At 46.6% G+C, this 14,891-nt stretch overlaps 2 long non-coding RNA genes across 2 annotated transcripts in view; one reads left to right on the forward strand and one right to left on the reverse strand.

Moving 5' to 3' along the window:
* The window catches only part of LOC310843992, a 468,743-nt gene extending 459,948 nt beyond the window's left edge, over positions 1 to 8,795 (forward strand). The window contains exon 3 of the long non-coding RNA XR_014563860.1: positions 8,716 to 8,795. This is a non-coding gene — a long non-coding RNA (uncharacterized lncRNA). The remainder of the gene's footprint in view (positions 1 to 8,715) is intronic.
* Positions 796 to 12,756, reverse strand: LOC310843889. The gene is made up of 3 exons (XR_014563744.1): positions 12,700 to 12,756; positions 11,876 to 12,008; positions 796 to 1,367 (listed from the first exon to the last, which is right to left on the reverse strand). It is a non-coding gene; the product is annotated as an uncharacterized lncRNA (long non-coding RNA).
* Between the last annotated feature and the right edge of the window lie 2,135 nt (positions 12,757 to 14,891).

The raw sequence follows: 14,891 nt of genomic DNA on the forward strand, positions 1-14,891 counted from the left end.
GAAGCCCTCAAACAGCTCTCTCTGCTCTCATGTGGTTTCTTTGTTGTTGTTTAGTCATTTAGTCGTGTCTGACTCTTCGTGACCCCATGGACCAGAGCATGTCAGGCATTCCTGTCTTCCACTGCCTCCTGCAGTTTGGTCAAACTCATGCTGGTAGCTTCGAGAACACTGTCCAACCATCTCGTCCTCTGTCATCCCCTTCTCCTTGTGCCCTCCATCTTTCCCAATATCAGGGTCTTTTCCAGAGAGTCTTCTCTTCTCATGAGGTGGCCAAAGTATTGGAGCCTCAGCTTCAGGATTTGTCCTTCCAGTGAGCACTCAGGGCTGATTTCCTTAAGAATGGATTGGTTTCATCTTCTTGTAGTCCATGGGACTCTCAAGAGTCTCCTCCAGCACCAGAATTCAAAAGCATCAATTCTTCGGCGATCACCCTTCTTTATGGTCCAGCTCTCACTTCCATACATCACTACTGGGAAAACCATAGCTTTAACTATACGGACCTTTGTTGGCAAGGTGATGTCTCTGCTTTTTAAGATGCTGTCTAGGTTTGTCATTGCTTTTCTCCCAAGAAGCAGGTATCTTTTAATTTTGTGGCTGCTGTCACCATCTGCAGTGATCATGGAGCCCTGTGGTTTCTAGCAACTGGTATTTGGAAGAATTACTGCTGCCACCACTGGAAGCACCGCAGAGCCATCACATCCAGTACTCATTGATAGGTTTATCCTCAATGAAAGCATCGATTTTGCATACTCCAATCCACCCCCAACTTTTCTTCTATTTCCTGCCTCTCTGGAAAGATCAGGAGCTTGGTCTGATCTTCTTGTGCTCTCTTTATAATTCCACACCAGTGGGAACTGCAACAGAATGTTGCAGAATGAGATGCATTCTGTTCCAGCCAGCTAGTCGTGCCTGTCTCCAGGATGCTCCAGTCCATTCCCTGCCCTGCCCTGCTTTTCCATTTCATTCCTTCCTGCAACAGACACTCAGCAATCTCCTGACCACTGATCATGCTCTGTCCTCAATGATCTGCTTTTATTTCTGCCCCTCTTATTTGTGGCTCTTTTCTCCTAAGGTTTTTGTATTTCTGCAAAACATGAGCTTCCTCCGAACCTGCTAATATCCACCTTTTCTTTCTCAGTAGCTCTCTTTTGGCAAGCCAGCCGTCATAACTCAGCACCTGAGTTCACTATCTGTATACATGATAGATAATTGATTAGCTGATCAGAATCCAAGTAGCTGTCCAGCCATTCAGGAGATTTTTTTTCCTGAATCACTACCAAATTGCAGTCATCTCCAATTTTTGATGGGGGAATTGCTAGTAGCCCAGTCATGTTCCACTCACAGCACAGTCATACACTGCTCAGTTCCTAAAAAATAAAAAGGAAAGGAAAGAGGTGAGAAGCTTGCAGTTGCTTGGCATATTAATCTTACCAAAAAAAAAATGTACTTGTACCTTTTATAATTTATATAGAATAGGAGTATATTCATTTAACATAAGGCATAGTTGTGATAAGGGAATTGGAATGACCCAAGGCATCTGTTGTACCAGACCCAGTTATGAAATGTGTGTAGAGTTTCTCACACACACACATATATATATATATATATATATATATATATATAGTCATACTTTGGATTACAGATGCTTCGGAATACACAATTTCGGGTTGTGCACTGTACCGAACCTGGAAGTACGGCCCCGACCTGGCCACAGTGATCCATGCGACGGTCACCTCCAGGCTTGACTACTGTAATTTGCTCTATGTGGGGCTGCCCTTGAAGCTGTCCCAGAAACTCCAGCGGGTGCAGAATGCTCCAACGAGGCTCCTCACGGGGTCTCTGCCACGGGAGCATATTCACCCAGTGCTTTTCCAGCTGCACTGGCTCCCGGTGGAGTACAGGGTCAGATTTAAGGTGCTGGTTTTGACCTTTAAAGCCCTTCATGGCCTAGGACCCTCGTACCTACGGGACCGCCTCTCCCGGTATGCCCCACGGAGGACCTTAAGGTCCATAAATAGCAACACCCTAGAGGTCCCAGGCCCTAAAGAAGTCAGATTAGCCTCAACCAGAGCCAGGGCCTTTTCTACACTGGCTCTGGCCTGGTGGAACGCTCTGTCTCATGAGACCAGGGCCCTGCAGGATCTGATTGCTTTCCTCAGGATCTGTAAGACAGAGTTGTTCCACCTGGCCTTTGGCTTAGAATCAGTTTGATTCCCTCCCCCTCTTTCTTTTTTCTTTCTCCTCCTGTGAAGAGGCTGCATCCTAATGTTTTAATGTTGTATCTTAATCGTTTAAATTGCATTTTAATCAACTTGTTTTTATTATTGGTTGTTAGCCGCCTTGAGCCCGGTCTTGGCTGGGGAGGGCGGGGTATAAATAAGAATTTATTTATTTATTATTCCTGGTTTTGGTGCTTGCGCATGCGCAGAAACGCCAAATTGTGACCTGTGCGTGCACAGACGCACGGGTTGCGGGTTGCGAATGCTGCAGGTTGCGAACATGCCTCCCGCATGGATCATGTTTGCAACCCGAGCGTCCAATGTATATAAGAATGTTCTGCTGGATCATTCCAGTTCCCCATCTTAGATCAGCATCCTGCTCTCTCAGCAGCCAACCAGATACCTCTGGCAGAGGTTTTCAAGCTTTTTGACTCCACAGCTCCCTTGAGCAACTACATTCTTTCTTTGGCACCCCTGTGGGGCTCAGGAGCCCAGTAACATCACCCCTTGCCTGCAGAGCTGGCAGCCTCTCACCCTTTTTTGAACACGCTCCCTTGTGGAGTGCTCCCTCATCCTCCTCTCCCCTCTCTTTGGGAGTCTTCCAGTCAGCCGCTGCTGCCACCCCTGGTCTTTGAGCCACCGCCACCCGTCCCAAAGAGAGGTGCCTCCCCACACTGCCCCACAGGGGCCTGGGAAGAGGATGCCCCCAGCCTTAGTGGCCCAAGGGAGACTGGCCAATAGTGAACATGAGGCCAGCACTTTACCTTGGGAGGCAGTGGCAGCCAGAAGGCTCCCCTTCAGCACCTGCGCCTAGGCAGACCTCGCACACAGCAAGCACAAGAAAGGCCAGGGCCTGGCTGGCGTCCATCATCCACTTGTCTGTTTACCCTGAGTCCACCTCAGCTCCTGGCAAGCAGCACCCCTTGGCCAGCCCCAGAGGCACCATTCATCTGGGGAGCTTGTACGCAGGGCTGCTGCAGCAAACAGCTGTGCAAGCCTTTGGGAGGCAGAGATGAGAGAGGGCTTCAGAGGAGGGAAGGAAGGAAAGGGGAACAGAAGCCAATGTTGCTTGTGGCACCCCCAACCATCATTCAAGGCACCCCAGGGTGCCATGGCACACTGGTTGAAAACCACTGGCCTACGGGAAGCCCACAAACAGGACCCGAGAGCAACAGCCCTCTCCCTACTTGTGTTTCACAGCAAAGGGGAAATAGAGGCATATTGTCTCCTACAGCTGAGGTAGAAATCAACACTCACTGCAGTCAACTAAAGAAGAAGAGTTTGGGTTTGATATCCCCCTATATCACTACCCGAAGGAGTCTCAAAGCGGCTCACCTTCTCCTTTCCCTTCCTCCCCCACAACAAACACTCTGTGAGGTGAGTGGGGCTGAGAGACTTCAGAGAAGTGTGACTAGCCCAAGGTCACCCAGCAGCTGCATGTGGAGGAGCGGGGAAGCGAACCCAGTTCCCCAGATTACGAGGCTACTGCTCTTAACCACTACACCACACTGGCTCTCAACCACTACAACCAACCATGCCCTGCCCCCCCCCACTGCTGAGGAAAAATAATTAATGAATAGAAAGAGAACCCGCCCAAGTGACACTGACACAAAAACCCCACACATACACTCAGTAAAAGAATGTATTTTTACCACTGTCTCTCTTCTCCCCCACCTTATATTTATACTCTTTAGTTTAACTATGCACTGTGGGAAGAAGTTCTTTATCTGTCCTAGATCTTGCAACCTTTCACTTTACTGGATGCCCCAGATATCTTGTATTATGGGAAGAGGGAGAAAATTGGGGGACACATTTTTGCCTTGCTCCAGTGAAGTTATTGATGATATCAGCACACACACAATGCGCTGGTCTCAAAAGTGCTGTGATTCTGAATACAGTTTGACCCCAGGTTACAGATGCTTCAGGTTACAGACGCTTCAGGTTACAGACTCCGCTAACCCAGAAATAGTACCTCGGGTTAAGAACTTTGCTTCAGGATGAGAACAGAAATCATGCTCTGGCGGCGAGGCAGCAGCAGGAGGCCCCATTAGCTAAAGTGGTGCTTCAGGTTAAGAACAGTTTCAGGTTAAGAATGGACCTCCGGAACCAATTAAGTACTTAACCTGAGGTACGACTGTAGTTTGGTCAGAAGGCGAGTCCCAGTCCTTTTTGGTTGACAGCCACAAGTCCTCTTCACTGCCATTGCTCCGCAAGCTTCCCTTTAGCTCCTCACGCAAGGCACGTAGCCCCGTGTCCTAAAGTGTGAAGGACAAACTGCAAAGCTACAGTGACAAACGTCGCCATTGCAAATTGCAGCCGGTGATTCTTTCAGACAGTTTGTCATTCCTTTGCCATTGTTAGTGCTGGTGTGCTGTTTGCCTGCTGTATAATGTACAAGAAAAGGGAGATGGGACCCACGATAAGCTCATAAGTTGCACTCACAGCCTTTGCTGTGCTCTTTGGGATTTTACCCAGTACGGACGGGAGTGGGGGCCATGTAACAGGGGTAGCCTTCCAACCTGCCATTGGCAGAGGGGATGGAAGTTCTCTTGCAGCCGCCATCTTTCTTTGGCCTTAGTGGGTAGAGTTGCCACACAATTAGCTGACTTCATGACACTTTCCACCCTTGTTCTGGCATCTTAAGGGAAGTATTATAAGCTCAGTGGCAGAGCCTGTGATTGGCATGCAGAAGGTCCATTGGATAATCTTGCTGTGTCAGGCTTCAGGGAATCGGCTTCCTTCTCCGTCCCCCTTGGCAGTAGATAAGCAAAACAAAGGAAAAGGAGTCTTCTTACCAGTTAGAAACTTTAATGATCACAGCAAGAGAACAAAGAATCAATTTCCTAGGAATGGCGGTGCTCCCAATTAAGGGTTCCACCCACTTCCTCCCTAGTTACTACTGCATCTTGTAACCTGAGCTCATGCTCTGTGCTCTCTGTTCCGCCACCTTATCAGCTCTTCTTGTCCTTGGGCTGGGCGGAGGAATGCTTCCCAGAGACAGTGAATCTGTTAACTCTCTATCTCCCAGTGCTTCTTCTCCTAGCTGTTCCCCATCCAGTATTTCCCAGCTTCTGCCTTCTGAACTATGTCCCTCTGCAAACCACTGTTCCAAATCTATACTGTCTTCCTGCTCCTGGGAAGATTCAGGATCCTGATCAGGAGCAGGGGGAGGGGAAGACTCCCACCATTTCTCCTCAGTGCAGTCCTCCTCAGCGGTCCATGTCAGGGACTAGCTAGATGACAAGGAGTGGTGGGAGGTACCAACCAGGGAACCCTCAAGGGAAGCCCCAGAGGAGGAAGGTTCAGAGCCTGGGGATTGGTGGTGGGACATTGAGGAGAGGTCAAAGGGTGAATGCAGGGAGGATTGGTTGGGTGCTGAAAAAGCAACAGGCTTTAGTGAGCAAGGAGAGCCTGCGACCGGGAGCAGCTCAGACTCAGAGGCTGAAGCAGAGGGGGCAGGAAGAAGCTGCAGGAGAATCCCAGGAGTCTGTCTCTCCTACTGCGACAAGCTCTCTTCACTGCTTGGCCCCAAGGACATGCAGGGCAATGAGTAGGGCACAACAGAGATTACAGGTGCTCCAACATAGTTTGAGGCCGCTTGAGAAAGCAGAGAAGGAGACCTAGAGGAAGTAGAGGGTGGAGACCATCAGGCCTGGCAACTGCTCAATGGGGACAAATCCTACTGGGAAGCATTGTTGAGTTGTATGCCGGTTTCTTGAACAAAGAATTAACTACCCTGTCGAACTCTGGATCTGCTGTGCTGACCCACATCTGACCCAGCTCCGTCACTTGCTTGGGCTGATGGGAGATGGAGTCCAGTAACTTCTAGGGAAGGAAGCACAGCTTCCCCACTCTTGGTATAGACCAGAACAAGGGGACCAATTGTTTGGTTCAGCTCCTTATGTCCTTCTGTACATTGAAAGGCCATAGCTTGGAAGCCAAGCATCTCCCATGCATGCAGAAGATTCTAATTTCAGTCCCCAGCATCTCCAAACTTGTTGCTCTGCAGAAGGAGCTGCATTGTCTGGAAAGACTTTAGCACTGATTAAAGCATTTTTAAGAGTGACAGGGGCAGGCACCGAGTCCGAGGCTCTGGAAGGGCGAACGCTTAAGCCTATTACCACCTGATAGAAAATCAGCTTTTTCCCCAAGGCTTATTTGTTTCCCTGTGTCTCTGCAAAGTGACAGGAGAAGGTGATGCCTGCCATTAAAGGGAGACATTAGTTACGATGCTGCCCATAAATACAGCTCCTGCTACAGCAGAAGGGCAGCTAGCAATGTTCCACTTAGCAGGGCATGGTGCTGCATAATCGAGGTGCAGCTCCTTCCTCTTTGTCCCACTAGCTATGCTTCCAGCCTAGGTGAGGGTCTCATAGAAGGGCCTTTCCTTCTGATCTTAGGCAGCCATCTTAGCAAAGGCATAGCTAAAAACCCTTTCTAGCCTCTATGTGGGGCTGCCCTTGAAGCTGACCCAGAAACTCCAGCGGGTGCAGAATGCTGCGGTGAGGCTCCTTATGGGGTCCTTGCCACGGGATCACATTCATCCAGTGCTTTACCAACTGCACTGGCTCCCGGTGGAGTGTAGGGTCAGGTTTAAGGTGCTGGTTTTCACCTTTAAAGCCCTATGCGGCCTAGGACCCATGTACCTACAGGACTGCCTCTCCTGGTATGGCCTGCAGAGGACCTTAAGGTCCACAAATGACAACATTTTGGAGGTCCCAAGTCGCAAGGAGGGCCAGGGCCTTTTCAGTACTGGCCCCGACTTGGTGGAACGCTCTGTCACAAAAGACTAGGGCCCTGCAGGACTTGACATCTTTCCACAGGGCCTGCAAGACAGAGCTGTTCCACCTGGCCTTTGATTTGGACTCAGTCTGACCCTTATGTTTCCCTCCTCTTACGGTTTTGATCTATGGGCTATTATTAAAATGTGTCTGCTTTCTAAATTGTTTTCTAACTTGTATTTTAAATTGGTCCCCCCCCCCATTATGTTTTTAATTGTAATTTTACTGGTGTTAGCCAGTTTGTTGTTTAGTCGTTTAGTCGTGTCCAACCTCTTTGTGACCCCATGGACCAGACCACGCCAGGCACTCCTGTCTTCCACTGCCTCCCGCAGTTTGGTCAGACTCATGTTTGTAGCTTCGAGACTCATGTTTGTAGCCCTTCATGGATCACTGCCTTGTTGTGGCGAAGGGGCTTGAATAACTCAGAGAAGCTATGAGCTATGCCGTGCAGGGCCACCCAAGATGGACAGGTCATAGTGGAGTTTTGACCAAATATGATCCACCTGGAGCAGGAATCGGCAAGCCACTCCAGTATCCCTGCCAAGAAAACTCCATGGACAAAGACAACAGGCATATAAAAGTTAGCCAGTTAGCATTCTGTAATTTTCCATTACATGCAGCAAGTTCTGTTATGTCCAACTTCCCTGTGCCCTAAGATCAGCAGATGTTGCCCTCCGGGTGCTCCCTTCTCACTATGAAACACAGTGGTAACTTGGTAGTTGAACGCCTTAGCTGTCAAACAAATCGGCTACCGAACGTTGCAAACCCGGAAGTGAGTGTTCCGGTTTGTGAATTTTTTTTGGAAGCCGAACGTCTGACGCGGCTTCCAATCGAGCTCCTTCAGCCAATCGGAAGCTGTGCCTTGCTTGTCGAACCATTTCGCGAGTCGAACCGACTCCCGGAACGGATTAAATTCAAGAACCAAGGTACGACTGTATGTGTTGTAGGGTCCCAGGAAAGGGCCTTTTCAGTGGTGGCCCCTTACATGTGGATCTCCCTCCCTACGGAGATGTGTCTGGCCCCATCTCTCTACAGTTTTAGTTAAAAAACTTGTTTTTCGGCAGGAGGAAACCTGATCACTTATGCAGCTGCTATTGGTTACCTTTATTTAGTGATATGTTATCTGCTTCTTTAAAAAAGGTTGTATTATTTCATGGCTTTCATAGATTTTAATCTGTCAGCTGCAAACATCCTTGTGGCTTGTGCAAAGGGTGGCCTACAAATAATCTAAATAAAATAAATTGCTTTAGATTGTATTTCTCTAAATAGTAGGGAGAAGGGTGCTGGCTATATGGAAACCGAACAGCCTGTCTATATTTTTCACTTTCTAGCAGGGTGCCACATATGATTTTCTCCTCACAGGCTATTTTTCTCCATGTGGAGAGTTTCCCCCCGACAAGGGGAAGTCTTCCAATAATTAATCTCCTATCTGCAGCCTACAGTGGCAGAATCCATAGACAAACTTCAGCGTTTGAATCTGCTGACCATGTAATCTGTTGGCACCAAGATGCTTGGACCAGGGAAGAAAGAAAGCTTTCAGTAATATATGGAAATGTGCAATTATGAAGACAATAAAATCTTAAAACTTTCCTACATTTTTTCCCCTTTTGAGGAGGTATGAGTCATTTGTCTTGGCATTTTAACTTTAATATTGTGCAAAATGAACTGAATCCTTCCGAATTCTAATAACTGTTTTAATGCTGTTTCATTTCTAGGATGGATACCCTTTATTTCTCTGCAAAACAGTTTCCTCACTTCTTCGTGGATGTTGAAGGAAGGTGCTAATTAAGGTACTGGAATGATTAACTTGCTTTTCTAAAAATGCCACCGTCCCGTGACTTTGTGCTTTTTGAAAGTGTCTCTGCGCTCGGCTTCTCGGAACCCAGGAGACTGCCTTGATTTCTTTGCTGAGTGTGTTGTCCGTGCTGAGTCTTGTGGTGGTTTCTTGCAAACATCGTGCGAGGTGGTTGTCGTCTATCATAAACCTCCTTTGCCATGATGCAGAGCGAGTTGGAGCAGAGGGTGGGGAGCATCTTCCCGGTGGCGGTGGGGCAAGGTCAAGGATGCTTCAGGTTGGTGCTAATATCGCTCCAGGTGACACCTGCAACAGGGGTGGACTTGGGTCTTTCAAATTTCAGCGGCGCCCTGTGAGAGCCCAAAATTGGGGCACTTCTCGCCTTCCGTTCTGCGCATGCGCTACATCAGAGGTAGGCAACCTAAGGTCCAGGGGCCGGATGCGGCCCAATCGCCTTCTAAATCCAGCCCGCGGACGGTCCAAGAATCAGTGTGTTTTTACATGAATATAATGTGTTCTTTTATTTGAAATGCATCTCTGGGTAATTTGTGGGGCCTGCCTGGTGTTTTTACACGAGTAGAATGTGTCCTTTTATTTAGAATGCACCTCTGGGTTGTTTGTGGGGTCTGCCTGGTGTTTTTACATGAGTACAATGTGTGCTTTTATTTAAAATGCATCTCTGGGTTATAGGAATTCGTCCATTTCCCCCAAAAAAATATAGTCCGGCCCACCACAAGGTCTGAGGGACAGTGGACTGGCCCATGACTGAAGAAGGTTGCTGAGCCCTGCACTACATTATTGTTGTGGTGTAGTGGTTAAGAGTGATAGACTCGTAATCTGGTGAACCGGGTTCACTTCCCCGCTCCTCCGCATGCAGCTGCTGGGTGACCTTGGGCTAGTCATACTTCTTTGAAGTCTCTCAGCCTCACTCAACTCACAGTGTGTTTGTTGTGGGGGAGGAAGGGAAAGGAGAATGTTAGCCGCTTTGAGACTCCTTCGGGTAGTGATAAAGCGGGATATCAAATCCAAACTCTCTTCTTCTTCTTGTGGTGCCCTGCTGCACAATCCTTGGCTCAGCCCCAGTGTGAGGGAGCCAGTCAGGATGCCTTAAATTCTCCTCTGCATGCAGCTCCCCAGAAGGGTCATTTTGGGCCGAGAAACTGTTCCCCTCCTCTGGCTTAGGGGGAACGACTGGAGCTGACCTTTCTTACCATTCCTGAACTTTGCAAAGGGATTCTCCGCTGATCTGTCCCATTCTCTTTAACTGCTTAGCTTGATCGATGGCCTTTTTGTACATTTGACAGCCTATTTTACTACGTGTGGTTGCTATTTTAAGCTTTGGTTGGTAGCAGTTTGGGTTGTGCTTTTTGTGTCTATACCAAACACGTGGGAGATGCGTATTGTTAAAAAAGACAGTGTGCACCAGGAGAGAAACATCTGGAAAACAGGTGAGGTGTTAATTTCTCCCTCATCCCCCCCAAACATCTCACTGAGGATACCTAGCTAATGTTGAATGGAAACATTTTATTTTGGATCATTTTCTCTCATTGCTGTTTTTTTTTTTTAAAAAAAAGATTTTATTTGCAAATATAACAAAAAAAAAAGGAAGAAAGATGGGGAGTATAAAAACAGCACCAGCTGGTATTGACAATAAAACCCTAATATAGATGCATAGGTTAATGTAAGCAGTCTCTGGTTGTGGAATGCCGCCCCTAGGGAGGGTTGCCTAGCTCCATCATTACGAACCTTTAGGAGGAATTTGATAACTTTCCTGTTTACTTAGGCACTTGGCTGAAGGATCCTGTTCCTAGCAAACCTGAGATCATTGGATGGGGAAATGTTTTTAACCATAACTGCTTCTGGATGCTTTTAACGGCAATTCTTTTCCGGCTATTATTGCTATTTTAGAATATTTACTTGCATTGTTTCTGCTTTTAAATTGTGCGTCTGTTTGTCCCCCTTGTGCAGGATACAAATTCAACATATGATAAATAAAATGCATGTCCAGATAGGTTTTGAAATGAGATTGATGCGCATATATATATATATATGCCATGCATTCAAATGCTAGACAGGGTTGTGAGATGGTTCAGACTAAGGCATAGTAGATGGGGGATGTTTATCCTTCCAGTCTTGCAATTTCCATCTCTTAGCTGAGAGGTGTTTCCCCCATTTCTGGCTCAAAACATTGTCCATTCTGCTCCTCAGGGGATTCAAAGGGGGAGGGCTACTGATAAATTCTGACACAGACCCCTTTCCAGATCTATGGTCTCCAGGATTCTGTAGGCTTGGCTAATGCATTTCAAGCCTGTTTTAAGTCTCGGATACAGATATGCCTGCAGTGTGACAGCAGTTGTGGCTTTTCTGGCTATGGGTTAGACATGTGGATTTCTAGGACTTGGAGAGATTCAATTTTCACTTTGGCAGTAAGAGGTACAGTTGATTGTTGCTTTTCCTGCTGTTAGTTGCTTGCAGGATTTTCTTTTTGTCTTCTCACCTCCCAGGCATCATTCAGAATCTCCTTGCATTATTTTTAACAGTTCGAGTATTTATTTAGTCCTTGGTATTGAAAGCTACAAAGTACAACCCATTAAAGATTGCCTTTTCTCATTGGATGCCAGCCAGCATTGGACTTTGCATTCATCTATCATCTATCTATCATCTATCTATCATCTATCTATCTATCTATCTATCTATCTATCTATCTATGATGCGGGTGGCAGTGTGGTCTAAACCACATAGCCTAGGGCAGCCTTTCTCAACCTTTGGGTCCCACAGATGTTGTTGAACTACAACTCCCATCACCCCTAGCTAGTAAGGCCAGAGCTCAGCGATGATGGGAGTTGTGGTCCAATAACATCTGGGGACCCACAGGTTGAGAACAGCTGGCTTGTTTAAAGGGATTTATATACCACTTAATCATCAAAAACCTCTAAACATCAATGTTGCCTATAAACCAAGCTATTAAAAGCAAGTTAAGTCTAATTTTCTCCCCAGAATAAAACCAACCATATATATATATATATATATACACACACACACACACACACATTATAAAATAAGATTACATATTAAAATACCTGTCAGATTTATCTGGGTGGGCTTCCTCAAAGAAACAATTTTTAGCAGGCACCAAAAACTATGCAGAAAAAGGGGATGGGCAGGGAGTTCCAAAGTGCAGGTTTCATTCTACTTACTGTTTTCCACGGTGACCTATGGTGAAGCAATAAAGACTGAGTAACTGACTGTCTTTATGAGTGAGTGAGTGAGTGAGTGAGTGAATATACATGCTGGGCTTCAGAGACCCGGCTTCCTCCCCCACCCCTTTGGCAGTAGATAAGCAAAACAAAGCGAAAGGTGTCTCTTACCAGTTAGAAATTTTATGATCATAGCGAGAGAACAAAGAATCCAATTCTAGGAATGAAGGTCTCCCAATTCAGGATTCCACCCATTTCCCCCCTAGTCAACCACATCACTTCCATCACTTCTGCATCTTGCAACCCGATCTCACAACCATTGGGCTTTCTGTGCAGCCACCTTATCTGCTCTCCTTGACCTTGGGCTGAGCGGATGGATGCTTTCCAGCGAAAGGGAGTCTGTTAATTCTATCTCTCCCAGGTCTTCTCCTCCAAGCTGTTCCCCACCCAGTTCTTCCCAACTTCAGTCTTCTGAAGTGTGTCCCTCTGCGAACCACTGTTCCAAATCTATACTGTCCCACTGCTCCTGCGAAGACTCAGGATCCTGAGCAGGAGCAGGGAGAGGCGCCCACCATTCCTCATTGGTGCAGCCCTCCTCAGCACGTTCCCTGACAATTGCCTATTGCCACTCTCTGGGCTGGATGTCTGTAAGAAGGCAGGCAGGTTGGGGTCTGCCACCAGACCGAGATTAGTGAGGCCCCATTTACCTGAATAGACTAGCCTTCACTCAGAAGTGCCAACTTGTAAAGGAGACTGGGTCGGCCAAAGTCACACGCATGATGTCAGCACGCGATGCACAACGTTGCGTCGTGATGTCAGGACATCAGGAGGAGCCAGGGGTGGAGCAGAACATGGGGGCAATGTGGCTTCAATGGCGAGCAGCACCTTCTCTCTGACACTGGGCCTCTTCCTCCTCCTTGCACCACCACTAGCTGGGGGCTGCTCCCCCCCTCCATCCCCTCTGTGGCAGGAAAAGGAGCCAGCCACTGAAACTGCATCTCACTTGGCTCCTCTCTTGGCCTCCTCCGCCCCCAATTTTATTGAACATGTGGGGGGAATCTGGACCCCCAAAACAATATTGGGGGGACCAAATGAGCTGGGCCTCTAGGACTTGGCACCCATGCCTTCACTGGCTCCATGTAGGTTTTCTGTGGGCAGGAATATCCAGTTTCAGGGCACTTCTGCTTTATTCTGAGCTCCTTGTTATGTACCACACATAATGAATTATTCTTGTGCAACTAAGATAATGATAGAGATGTGTCCCCATGAATGTTTTCTTCCATTTCCTAGATCCACCTTGGGAAGCTCTGTGGATAATGGCATAATTGTGAATGTGTGTGTTGGAAGCACATGTAGCAAGCACCTTTGCAGCTTCGCAGCTTCCAAGAAGGGAAATATCAGGGCTCATCTACTGAACTTTTCATTCCTGTACAATCATGCAAAGCATAAATCGTCCAGAGGGTGTGGGGGTGGCATAAAGCTATGAGATTCAGCTTTTGAAGCAGAATGAATATGTGATTTTTATTGTTATGTGGTTGTAAACTTTATATCTGATTGCATTAACCAATGCAAATGAGATAGGGCCCTTCAACCTGCTGTACCACTCCAGTTCGTTGGTAGGTTGAGGCACATGCAATGTGCCTTTAATATATGCAGTAGTACTTGTCCCACTTGCAGTTCCCTGCAACTGGCATTGGAATATTGTTGTTGTTTTGATAACAATTTATTGATTTTCCAAAAATAACAACAGCAAAACAGAAAAAAAATCATAAACATATTAAACCGTAATTATTTCTATTTTATTTGGTTGTCTTTCCTCCACTCCCCCTCTTGGTTCCCTTATAATATACTTGCTTACACATGTCCATAAAACCTTATACACTTAACAATCCAATTTTAAAACCTTCTTCATCTTATTACAAGTGACTTTTACAAGATATACTAATGTAAAAGTCTATTGACAAAGCTTAAAAAATAGGCATTGAGCAATTGTCCTTTTTTTTTTTTTTTTTGGAATAATATGTCCTGCATAGTTCAGTGATTTATTTTGGCAATATTCTTCTTTTCCTCTTCTTTATCTTCTTTGGCTGAAGCTTCTTCCTTCCATAAGGGCTGGCTGATCTTGGCCTGGCACTGGAATATTGTGGCTAGTAGCCATTGATAGCCCTTTCCGCCATGAATTTGTCTCCCTTTTTGTAAAGCCATCCAACACATCTCATGGGAGCGATGACCATCTGTCAGAGTTTCTTTAGTGGTGATTCCTGAATTGCAGGGGTTTGGACTAGATAACCCTTGGAGTCCCTTCCAATTCTACAGTTCAAATGATTATATCCCAAGGGTAGGGTGCCCCCAAAGAGAATATGGTCCTCAGTCTGAACAAGGTCACACACACACACACACACACACACACACACACACACTACCCTGAGATCTTGTGACCGCCTTGAGATCTTGCAGTAAATAAACGAATAAATAATATTTATTTATTTCATTTCAACAATGAGTGTATCATTTAATCATTCTTATCTCTACATGGTGAACTCAATAGAATAAGACCAAAAATGAGTTAAAATTATAAAACCAGAATTCAATTTAAAAGCCTGCTGGAATTGAAGTGACCGAAGTTCTCCAAGGAGGGGTCCTGTCTGATCTAAACTGAAAATGAGTTCCATAAAAATTGGGCCGAAAATACTGAATACACAGCTCCTAGTGGATATGAGTCACTCATCCAAGCCAGTTGAGGACCACTCACAGTGACTCTCCTGAAGGCTTTAGCAATTAGCATAAGAACATAAGAAGAACCTGCTGGACCAGGTCAATAGCATCCTGTTCTCACAGTGGCCAAACCGATGCCTGTGAGAAACCAGTAAGCAAAACCTAGGCAGAAGAGCATTCTCCC

This window comes from Podarcis gaigeae (assembly GCF_964106915.1).
Source record: "Podarcis gaigeae genome assembly, chromosome: 4".
Lineage (NCBI taxonomy): Eukaryota > Metazoa > Chordata > Lepidosauria > Squamata > Lacertidae > Podarcis > Podarcis gaigeae.